Source organism: Mastomys coucha, unplaced genomic scaffold, assembly GCF_008632895.1.
Source record: "Mastomys coucha isolate ucsf_1 unplaced genomic scaffold, UCSF_Mcou_1 pScaffold5, whole genome shotgun sequence".
Classification (NCBI taxonomy): domain Eukaryota; kingdom Metazoa; phylum Chordata; class Mammalia; order Rodentia; family Muridae; genus Mastomys; species Mastomys coucha.
In genome coordinates, this window is record NW_022196911.1 from 23,207,739 (window position 1) to 23,218,625 (window position 10,887).

Consider the following 10,887-nt stretch of genomic DNA (forward strand, 5'->3'; position numbering starts at 1 on the left):
AGACCCCCACACAAAAATCTACGCAAGCAGACTCAGACTAAAACCCACACAACTGGTGCTTGAGAACACCAGAACCGAGAACTGGATCTGGCTGGCTCAGGGTGGCCCTGGGGGAAGCAGGCTTCTGGGCTGAGCTCAGGATCTCAGCATGGATCATCAGAGGTTCCATTGATGGAGCCTTCCCAGTTGAGGCTCCAGAAATGCTGGGAATATTGTACCGATCTGACCCGCCCAAACGTCCTCGATGCCTGAACCACACACCCCAGGTCCCTAACTCCAATAGCCCTGAAATGGGGATACCTAGGCAGAACCCACAAGAGTCCTTAACTCCTAGAGAAAGAGGCAGAAGAGGGAACTAGGAAATGGAACTGTGTTCTCGCATGGACGCGATCACCACACACCTAGATGATCAACTCAGACCCCGCTAGGGAAAAGCTCTGCCGCTGAGCTCATCTCATGTCTTCTAAAATCTGTTTCGTTGTAATTTTGTAAAGCTGAATTGCCCTTTTCTTTGCACATTTCTTTGTAGAGAGAATTCTCCAAAGTACAGGAAAAGAATCGTGTGCTTCTGTCAAGGACAGAGGGTATAAGAAATTATAAGTCACTCTAAATCTGCTTTCGTTTCCTCCCCACCCCCACTCCACATCACTTTTAGGATGTTTGACTTGTGGGTGGTGTTCAAGCCCTCTGTCCCAAACAAAAACAAAGATCAGGCCTGCCAATATCATGTCTGTAGGGATGGAGATATGGGGTGCAGGATCTGAACCACAACTGGGGTTGGCGGCTGGCTACCTCAGACCCTGTAGGCTACCCCCAAGGTTTGGTCCAGAAATCTGAGAGGGTCACAAATAGATGAAGAGTGGCAACAATATGGAGGACTGCCACTTGGAAATGAGTTGTGCCTTTCATTCACATGACAGACAACGTGGGGTTCCCCATTATTTTCCCAGACAGGGTTTCTTCTATGTGTCCTGGCTGCCTTGGAACTCAACTCAAACTCAGAGACCTGCCTGCCTCTGCCTCTGCCCTGTGCTGAGATAGACCGCTGGCTACCAACACATCTTAAGATGTCGAGAAGTCCAAACCAAAACACATAGCCGCCCAACGTGGGGCTCGAACCCACGACCCTGAGATTAAGAGTCTCATGCTCTACCGACTGAGCTAGCCGGGCAACTGCTCTTCAAACTAGAAGTTTACTAATCGTGAACTGAGGGTATTGAACTGGTTAAGTAAATAAAACCATTTCAGATTAAGAGCAGTTTCTAAAACAAGGAGTTTCACCTCCACCCAGCAAACGCACTCCCGGGACACTGAGCTACACACTTTAAGGCTGAACTACCTGCTGTTCTCCTTCTCCTATTCCCAGCCGCAGGTGGAACCCTCCCTCTAGCCCCTGCTCTCTAACCACTCGAAGTAAGCGTCCCCAGAGACAAAGCCAGACCTTGCCTAACACTTGCTCAGTTCGCCAATCATAGAAATGCAAGCAGACAGACAGCCTCGGCTGGCGCTGGAGGAGCAAGGTCCAACCTGGGTCCGTACCTGCACCAGGTCTTTGCACATCTGGTTAGAAGTCAGGCACCCAGTATTTGCTTATTAAACTGCATGTTTGCCCCAACAGACGTCTCTGCTTTCCTTTCGTTTTCCCAAAACTGAACCTAATCTAAACGTAAGAGATGTCTCTTGTGAGTTTGGCGCCCTGACGTTGTTGTTAAGAGCCGTAGCCTCTCGAGTCTTAGCCCAGGTGGCACGGAGTCTGGAGCTTATGGTGGTCGTAGAGGGAAACAGGTCAGTCAATGGACTTCAGCTAGGGTTCAGAATGTGGCTGAGTAGGGTGAAGTTTGGTATCCTAGCCAAGGTTCCAGCAAAGCCAGGGGTACAGATCTGAGCCAACAGAGGCACCCCCGGGGTCCCTCCACACCCACCGTCTGGGCTTCTCGGTGTTTTTCTGTCAGAGTTCCAGGAATCCGGTCTTACCCATGCCTCAGGAAGGAGACCTACAACACTGCTCACAGAGTACCAGGAGCTTCGCTTGAAGCATCCAAGAACACACAGTAATGGGTGTCTGTCTTCAGCTGTATCCCTTTCTCCAGTCCTATTTCCAGTCTAAGGGCTGGGCTGAGCTGCCTCCTCCACATAATTGCAAACATTCATAATTGTGGCAGGAAGAGACACTAAGAGTCAGCATAAGAAGGACTCGGTTGTCACCTTCCCACGCCACCACTCCCTCCCACCCCCAACACACCCACAGGGGTTCATATCTGTCTGACTTTACACAGGCCGGACCAATTTCCACCACAGTGTCACACCATAGCCTCGTCTAGTTTTAAATTTTCAGTCACTGTGTGCTTTTATATGGAGAAATACTTGGTTTGTTTTTTCCATTTTTAAGACCAAAAGAACTTTTTCTATTTCAAGGATATGGTCATTATGTCCTTTAGATACAGTAAATATAACTGCTGCTCATAGAACGTGTTTTCTTGGTATTGGTAAATGGCAGTTTTGGGGGGTGTTTTGGTGGTTTTTTGCTTTTTGTTTTTTGCGGTTTTTTTTTTTTTTTTTCAAGAAAGGGTTTCTCTGTGTAGCCCTGGCTGTCCTGGAACTCACTTTGGAAATCAGGTTGGCCTCGAACAGATTTTTTTTTTTTAAATATTTCGCATTTATTTATTTGTGTGAGTGATGGAGCTCAGGTCTACAAACTTGGCAGCAGCAGGTGTCTTTATCCCCCCCTCTCTCCCTCTCTGCCTCTCTCCCTCTCTCTCTCCTCTCTCTCTCCCTCTCCCTCTCTCTGTCCCTCTCTCTCTGTCCCTCTCTCTCTCTCTCTGTCCCTCTCTCCCTCTCTCTCCGTCTCTTCCTCTCTCTCTCTCAATAATCTATTTTATTTTTAGTGTAAGAGTGTTTTGCGTGTGTGTACAGTGCCCACAAGGTCCAGAACAGAGTATTAGATCCCCTGGAACTGGAGATGGGCCTCCATGTGGTTGCTGGGAATTGAGCCCATGTATAGGTCCTCTGGAAGAGCAGAAAATGCTCTTAATTGTTAAGCCATTTCTCTAGCCTCATCTTTTAATTTTTTTATTTATGAGTATATGTGAGGCTGAGTTTATGTGCATTATATGCAGACAAGAAGAGGGATTTATATCCTCCAGCATCTGGTGGCAGCGGTGAGGTACCATTTAGGTTCTGGGAACTGAAGCTGGATCCTTAGCAAGGGTAACAAACGGGTTTAACTGTTAAGCCAGCCCTCCAGTAAAAACCCCATTTCTATTTTCTATATATATTTCTCACTACAGGGAATTCTATAAAATATACAATAAAAGTATATTTCTCCACCAAACTTGAGTATTTACTTTTGCCAGGGATAAAAAGGCATAGCCAACCAGTGTTATTATAACTAAACTTGCTTCAGTTTTGTTTTATTGAACCCTTCCCCCAAGTTAGTATTCAAATATACAAATTCAGATCACTTTTTTTTCTTTTTCTTTTTTTTTTTTTTTTTTTTTTTTTTTTTTTTTTTTTTTTGAGACAGGCTTTCTCTGTTTAGCCTTGGCTGTCCTGGAACTCACTCTGTAGACCAGACTAGCCTCGAACTCAGAAATCTGACTGCCTCTGCCTCCCAAGTGCTGGGATTAAAGGCGTGCACCACCACCACCACCACCACCCCACCCCACCCCACCCCCCCCGGCCATCACTTATGATTTAAGGTTCAAGGCTTCTGTCCCCAAAACAAAACAAAACAAAACAAAAAACAAAGACCAGGCCTGCCATTTGCATGTTCATAGGGGAAACTGGAAGAGACCCCAGTCTGACCTCAGGACTAGAAATTAGAGAGGGGGAAAGAAGAGTTTAGAGAGCTCCCCTCTGGATGATGGCTCTCATCTTTAATCCCAGCATTCCGGAGGCAAGACAAACAAATTACTGAGTTCAAGGCCAGCCTGGTTCAGGACAGCCACAGCTAGGGGCTATGTAGAGAAGCCAAACTTTGGTTAAACAACAACAAGGAACAATGTAGCTTGGGGTAGGGTACCCCAAGAGAAGGCCTTCAGTTACCACCTACAAACACCAATAGCCTTCACCTTCTTCAGCCCATTCTAGGAACTCCAGGGAAGCCAGGGGAGTCCAGAGTTCGCTAACCTTGGACTCTTAATGTACGTAGGAAGCACTCTTCAGTGCCTCTAACTACCACTGAAAGTTCAGAGCTGTGACTCAGCTATAATGAGCAACAGTCCTGAGAGCCTGAGCCTCTGAAAACAGCATCTTTTTTGTAGCAGGGGAAATAACTCAGTCATAAAAGACCTCAGGTTCAGGCCCTAGCACTTGGTAGAAAAACAGCTTTGGTGTCCAGAGCTGAGGTCTCATGGGTAAACTGCTGCGACCTCTGAGTATCATCTAGAGAAAGAAAAGGTATGATATAGTTGCTTAATTTATTTATTTTATTATTCTTACTTGCTGTTTTGTTTTGTTTTAGATAAGGCCTCAGTGTGTAGCTCTGGCCGGCCTAGAACTCACGATGTAACCCAGACTGGCCTCAAACTTATAGAGATGTGCCCTCTACCTCCTCCCTTATTATGGTATTAAAGGCCTACACCACTACATTTGACTGATTAATTGACTGGATTTTTAATTCTTTTTTTTTTATTTGTTGTGCGTGGAGGTCAGAGGTCAGACGACAGTCTGTATGAGAGCAGGTCCTCTCTTTCTGTCACAGGTGACCAGGCTCAGCAGCAGGCACTTTTAGTCATGGAACTGTCTCTCTGGCCTCTGGATGGGTTGTTTGTTTGTTTTTAAACAAGGCCAGTTCATTCAGGATTCTAATCCTGACACTCTCTTGATCTAAGTAAGAATCATATTTCTAGTCCAATGGTTAGTTTCCACTAGTGAGTGGGTCCATGATAGGATGTCCGCAGTGGAGAGAAGGAGCCTGGGGAATTGGAGCAGCCAGTTAGTCGCTATACTCAAAGATGGCGTCTCCATAAGACAGTAAAGCAGGAGAGTAGCCACTCGCCAAGTATCTCAGGACTCTTGTCCAAACTGAAACATCACATGGCCCAAAGTGGGGCTGAAACCCAAGACCCTAAGATTAACACTCTGATGCTCTCCACTTGGCAGTCTCTCAAACACAAACAAACAAAACAAACAAGTCTGTGCTCTACTGACAGAGCTAGCTGGAAAACCCATACAAACACTTCTGGGGCACCGGTATAAACTTGTTTTGCAGAGGAAGTTTAAATTTCCCATCTTGGCATTTGCCTACCAGAAGGGTTGCCTCTCCAAATACTCTGACCTGAGCCAAAGGCAGAGAGATTGGAGTTGCCGCCACAGGTTTTAATATTTCCGACTAAAGATTGGACTGAAGGTTTTCAGGAGGCTTCCCTCCAACAAGTAGGCGTCGCCAGCCGCAACACAGTTTGTATCGTATTGTAGAAGTGCCTTCTTCAGAAGTCTAGGTCTTTTGACCAGTGTCTACGATACACTGTTTCCTAAACAGTTTGTATCATATTGTAGAAGTGGCTTCTTCAGGTCTTTTGACCAGTGTCTAGGGATACACTGTAGAAGTGCCTTCTTCAGGTCTTTTGACCAGTGTCTATGATACACTGTTTCCTAAACAGTTTGTATCGTATTGTAGAAGTGCCTTCTTCAGGTCTTTTGACCAGTGTCTAGGATACACTGTAGAAGTGCCTTCTTCGGGTCTTTTGACCAGTGTCTACGATACACTGTTTCCTAACGAGCAAAACAAAAACCGGGCTCGTCCGGGATTTGAACCCGGGACCTCTCGCACCCTAAGCGAGAATCATACCCCTAGACCAACGAGCCACATCAGTCACTGTGACAGTTCCACTTTAAGATGACAGTTGAAACAACGACGGACTCTGAAGTGCTCAGTGAGTAAGAAAAATTGTTTTAGATAATCCTGAAAGGGCAAATTCCAGGACCGTGTACGCCAAAATAATCAACTTTTCCAGTCACCCTTCACAACCTACAAAGTATGAAAGAGTCCCAGGTCCACAGCCCGGGGTCCTCTCGGTCTTGGCCTTGGCTATGGGCGGCAAGACTGGGATGGGATCGTTTGCCCGCGCGGCTGCTGGCTGCTCGCTGTCTGGACGCCGAGGTCTCTCCCGACGATCAGACGGAATCCCTAAGAGTCAAGGGGCGGCTGTGTGGAGGGTCCTTGTCTGCGTCCTTGGCCACGTAGCAGCGCCAGGACTCTGTAAATGTCAGCGGAGTGCCAGCTGTACCAAGCCCCTCTCCACTTCTTCCATTTTTATATTCCTCTGCCCATCCCGGTCAAAATCAAGAAGGCTCCCCAGCCGGGTGTAGTAGCTCACGCCTTTGATCTTCTAGGTCATCCTGGTCCACATAGCGAATTTCAGGACAGACAGGGTTGCGTAGATGGATTATATCTCAAAAAAAAATTAAAGAGAAGAAGAGAAGAGAAAAGGAGAGTGGGGAGGGGAGGGGAGAAGAAAAGACTTTGACTTAAGGGCGACAACTCCACGAAGCGAGCGTAGGATCTCAGGTCCTAAAAAGGTAGGTACAGATGCTTCAGACCACCAACGCCCCTTCCTCTCCCTCTCCCTTACTGGGGGAGTTGCTGTGTTCTCTGTCACCAGATGAAGGAAGTTGCCTTGAGAAAGCAGAGCCACGCCGAGTGTGGAGACGGGTGTCTAGCCCCAATCCATCCTCACTTAACCTCTAATATCCAAGAAATCTGGCTTGAAAGTGTAACTCTTCCCTCGCACTGGTTGCCTCTGTTATGTTCCATACTATCTGCTAAAGTCCGCGTTTCTCTTCTCTCTGTTTTCAGCGGCTTTATAAGTCTGCTCCCCAAATCTGCTCCTCCTCCTCCTGCTGTTGCAGAAAGAAATGGTAAGGGAACGTGTAAAAAATACACCTCAACACTGGGCTCGTCCGGGATTTGAACCCGGGACCTCTCGCACCCAAAGCGAGAATCATACCCCTAGACCAACGAGCCAGAACACAGCTTTTGTCCCCCTCCCCTCTCACTGAATGAGGTAAAGTCACTGTTGTCTATTATTTTTAGTCTCAATTTTTAGGTTGCTCAGTATCACTGTGCACAGGAACCGGAAGGATTCACTGGTTCACAGCCACTATGGGATTTCCAGAGCGAAAGCTAGTCCAGCGACATAAACAGGAGATGATGAGGTGGTAAATTTTCCATTCTCTAAATGCCTGGCTAGCGTGGAATACGGACGGGCTTTACTCTGTCATTAAAGTAGAAGACATTCTTGGCAGGGTACTGACGTTAGGGATCACAAAGGAAAGTGCACACAGATTTTTCAAAATGATAAATGCCAATCAAAACAAAATACAAAACTAACAAGCCAAGGACTTAGAACTTGGCTACATAGATTTAAAGTCCTTAAAATAGATATAGTTTTAGCTGGGTGTGACGAGAAAAACCTAAAATTTGCAGTACTTGAGATGTGAGGTAAAGTGGATTAGGTCATCTTTGGCTCCATAGTGAATTTGAAGCCAGCCTTCACTACTTGAGACCCTCAAAAACAGAGAAGGCTTCTGGTGGCAGCAGCTATGGCCGCGGTGGTTTAGTTTGGTTTTGAGGTCGTGTGGCAAGAAAAAGAAATTGAATCCTAAGCATCAATAGCTATGTGTCATAGCGCTGTTTCCCTCATCTTTGGGACAGATTCTCGTTATTTTGCCTAGGCTAGCCCCAAAGAAGAACATCCTGCTACAGTCCCAGACTGCTCCTAAGTGGACTAGGTGAGAAATAACCAAGCTCTGAAGTGGAGGTTGGACAAAAGGAGATTCCTTGGGGGCTGGGGGTCAATTAATTAATTTCAATTAATTTGTCATCCCTGCATTGTGGAGGTCGAGGCTGGGGGTCAGCCTGGGTTGCAGGGAGACTGCCCCAAAGCAACAAAGCACAGGTCTCCTGACACTGCTGGTGCTCTCTTCTGGTTGCCCAGCCACCATTGCTGGTCTTGGGGCCCTGAGCTAAAGTTCTAGGAGAACCAAGCTGACCACACAGGCAAGAGGTCTCACCAAACACACACAAGGCAGTTCAGGGTAGCAGAAAGGATGGACAGTTGGGAAGTCCAGAGCCTGCGCTCGTGGAGTTCTGTTCCCTCTGCTGCGCTGGGAACCTCTGGAAGGAGCGTTCTGCCCACTTCCCACCTGGCTACAGCCTAGTACAGAACTGAGGCTCCCACACTATTGAATGGTGGTATTACTCCCCCCCAATTCTGTTTGATCAGACCCGAATCGAATCAACGTCTCTCAGAATGAGACCTCCTAGGGTGTTGGGTCCAAACTATGGAGCCAGGCACAAGGACGACCAAAAGTGGGAGAGAAGTAAGGATATGTATGGGCTCTTCGGCCCAAATCTAGGATTCTTGCTTAGAGTGTAAGAGGGTCAAATGCTGGAGAAACTCGGCCCTCAATGGTTCTTTCCTCTTACGGGGGCAGAGCGACAGATTTCTGTCACTGAGTCCCTACAGACAACTTCTTAGTGTGGAGGAGCAAACCAGCCCAATGGCGTTGGAATCCGGAGTGGGGCAAGAATTCACAATCCAGTGGGCCAGGTCCTAGGTGCCACCAGCTGTGCTGGCTGGACCGCCACGTGCCAGTTGGTTATCTGCTTTCTTTGGTAGGAGATGTCAGAGAACTCAGTTGCTCCTAAAGGGCCTTTTAGCATTCCCATCGTCCTGCCCACAGAGATCGTACCGTGAGACTGACCCTTCCAGATACCGACAAAATTTTATGGCTGAGACCAATGGAACCAGACTCCAGGGAAGGGAGACGTAAATCCTATACATTACCCAACTGGTTGAGCTGCAGCTGCGTCCCCAGTCTTGGGCGTCCAGTAGGGCTGTTTGGCCATGTGTTTGGGCAGAGCTAGTGGGGAGGCTTATTTAATGGCTGTTCCTTGCCTTCTCCTTGCTCTCTAGCCACAGACACAGCCTCAACAGCAGTCTCAGCCACCAGGCAAGGACTTCCCAATGTAGCTTTTCTCCCGAGGTACAAGCTTCTTTGGAACAAGCTCTGTGGTAAACTGCCAAATTTTTGTCCCCACCCGACAACCCGAGCAAGTTGCAAAGCACTGCTCATCTGGGAATGAGTACAGGCATATAAGGAAGTGTAGGGAGGAAACAGCTGTGTGGCTCGTTGGTCTAGGGGTATGATTCTCGCTTCGGGTGCGAGAGGTCCCGGGTTCAAATCCCGGACGAGCCCTGGAGGGGGTCCAGTTTCCCAGTATTTTTACTTCCATTTTTTTTTAGAATTCTACCAAGAATCTCTATTTATGTGGCAATTCCCGATGGCAAAACAGTAACGCCCAACGTGGGGCTCGAACCCACGACCCTGAGATTAAGAGTCTCATGCTCTACCGACTGAGCTAGCCGGGCCGTCCAACAAGTCACTGGCCAGGAGTTATAGGGCCATTATTGTTCTTTTCTCTCTTGGTGAAATCATGGTGGGGAAAATTTCAAGTGGAAAACAAAGAGAGCGCCAGACCACTTAGCGAGGAACTCAGCCGCGTGGGCTGGAGGAATACACGCAGGCATGGATCCACCGAGGCGCAGGCTGAGCGGCCGCTAAGAGGCCAGTGTTTGACGCCCTGAGGCCAGAAATCTGGAAGTTTACACTGGATAGGCATTCAGGGGGCAGGACACTCGAGAGTTGCTTTTAGCCAGTGAAGTCCATGTGAAGGAGGGTAGGCTAGTAAAAATAAGGGGGACAAGGCATGTCTCCCTGCAATGGTTCTTAAACGATGAGTCTCCTCTAGGCCTATGAGAATCCTCGAGACCAAAGCCAGCAGGAGGTCACAATGTCCTCACCCGTCTGCTATCTAGTGTGGGTTCCTTTAAGATTCATTCTTTGACAGGTTCGTGCATTTATATAACATATGTTGGTCATTTCACCCCTCCATTTTCCACCCATTCTAGGTGGTCCCCACTTATTCCCAAAAAGGCTCTCTCCTATTTTGTGTCTGTTGTTTTGCTTGCATGCTTCTTAGTTTGGGTTTTTGGTTTGTAACCCGCTGAGTTTTAATGGGGCTGCTTGCATGAGCATGGAGCCTGGACCTCCACACCCCAACAACCATTAACTGGCTAGAGCCCTAGAGGAGGGATGAAAATCTCACAAGCGCCTCTAACTGGTTCCTTTTTGTTACCCAAGTATTTAAGGCAAAGAGAAAATCAAGGGCTGGTATTTGGCAGCTTTTATAGCTCTCTGGGTCTGACGGCAGTGTGTAGGATCAAGAGCAGCCCCAGGAGTGCCCACCAGTTCCCACCAGTGGGGACGCCCCTCCCACTGCTCTGGAGTCACTGCATGGTTGCTGCTCAGCATGCACTACTAAAGTACGCAAGACAAGACGGCTGAGAAACCACATCGGGATACACAGTACAGGAGAAATTTTCCCAGCAGGACGATCCAAAGGAGCTGGAACACCTGATCACGTGGCCAGGAAAAGGGGTTTACACCAATCAAAGCACACCTCACATGCAAATGAAGGCTGTCTTTACACCAATCACAACATTTTCTCTTTAGCGCTAACCAATGTGGTCCCTCTGATAGGTTTCAAGAGATGTGCTTCCTCCCTTTCTGTTCCTGATGAAAATGCTTGCAGAATCACGCAGGCTGAAGCCGTTCCCTTGGCTGTGATGAGCACTGTGTGATTTTCCTAAGGTTTTCGGGGCGTGTTACAGGCAAGCAGAGCAGGTGTGGGAGCAGTTGGGCTGCTAATCTGACTGACACAGTCCTTTCTCTCACGGAAGTTAGGGCAGCAAGGAGAGTCTGGGAGCTGCCAATTAAGAGTCCAAATTGTGGTGGTAGTGCACGCCTTTAATTCCAGCACTTGGGAGGCAGAGGTAGGTGGATTTCTGAGTTAGAGGCCAGCCTGGTCTATAGAGTGAG

At 47.9% G+C, this 10,887-nt stretch overlaps 5 non-coding genes across 5 annotated transcripts; 1 reads left to right on the forward strand and 4 right to left on the reverse strand.

Moving 5' to 3' along the window:
• Nucleotides 1–1,098: 1,098 nt before the first annotated feature.
• On the reverse strand, nucleotides 1,099–1,171 carry Trnak-cuu. The gene has a single exon. It is a non-coding gene; the product is annotated as a tRNA-Lys (tRNA).
• Nucleotides 1,172–5,736: 4,565 nt separating this feature from the next.
• Nucleotides 5,737–5,808, reverse strand: Trnap-agg. The gene has a single exon. It is a non-coding gene; the product is annotated as a tRNA-Pro (tRNA).
• A 1,087-nt stretch (nucleotides 5,809–6,895) lies between these two features.
• On the reverse strand, nucleotides 6,896–6,967 carry Trnap-ugg. The gene has a single exon. It is a non-coding gene; the product is annotated as a tRNA-Pro (tRNA).
• Nucleotides 6,968–9,132: 2,165 nt separating this feature from the next.
• Nucleotides 9,133–9,204, forward strand: Trnap-cgg. The gene has a single exon. It is a non-coding gene; the product is annotated as a tRNA-Pro (tRNA).
• A 100-nt stretch (nucleotides 9,205–9,304) lies between these two features.
• Nucleotides 9,305–9,377, reverse strand: Trnak-cuu. The gene has a single exon. It is a non-coding gene; the product is annotated as a tRNA-Lys (tRNA).
• Between the last annotated feature and the right edge of the window lie 1,510 nt (nucleotides 9,378–10,887).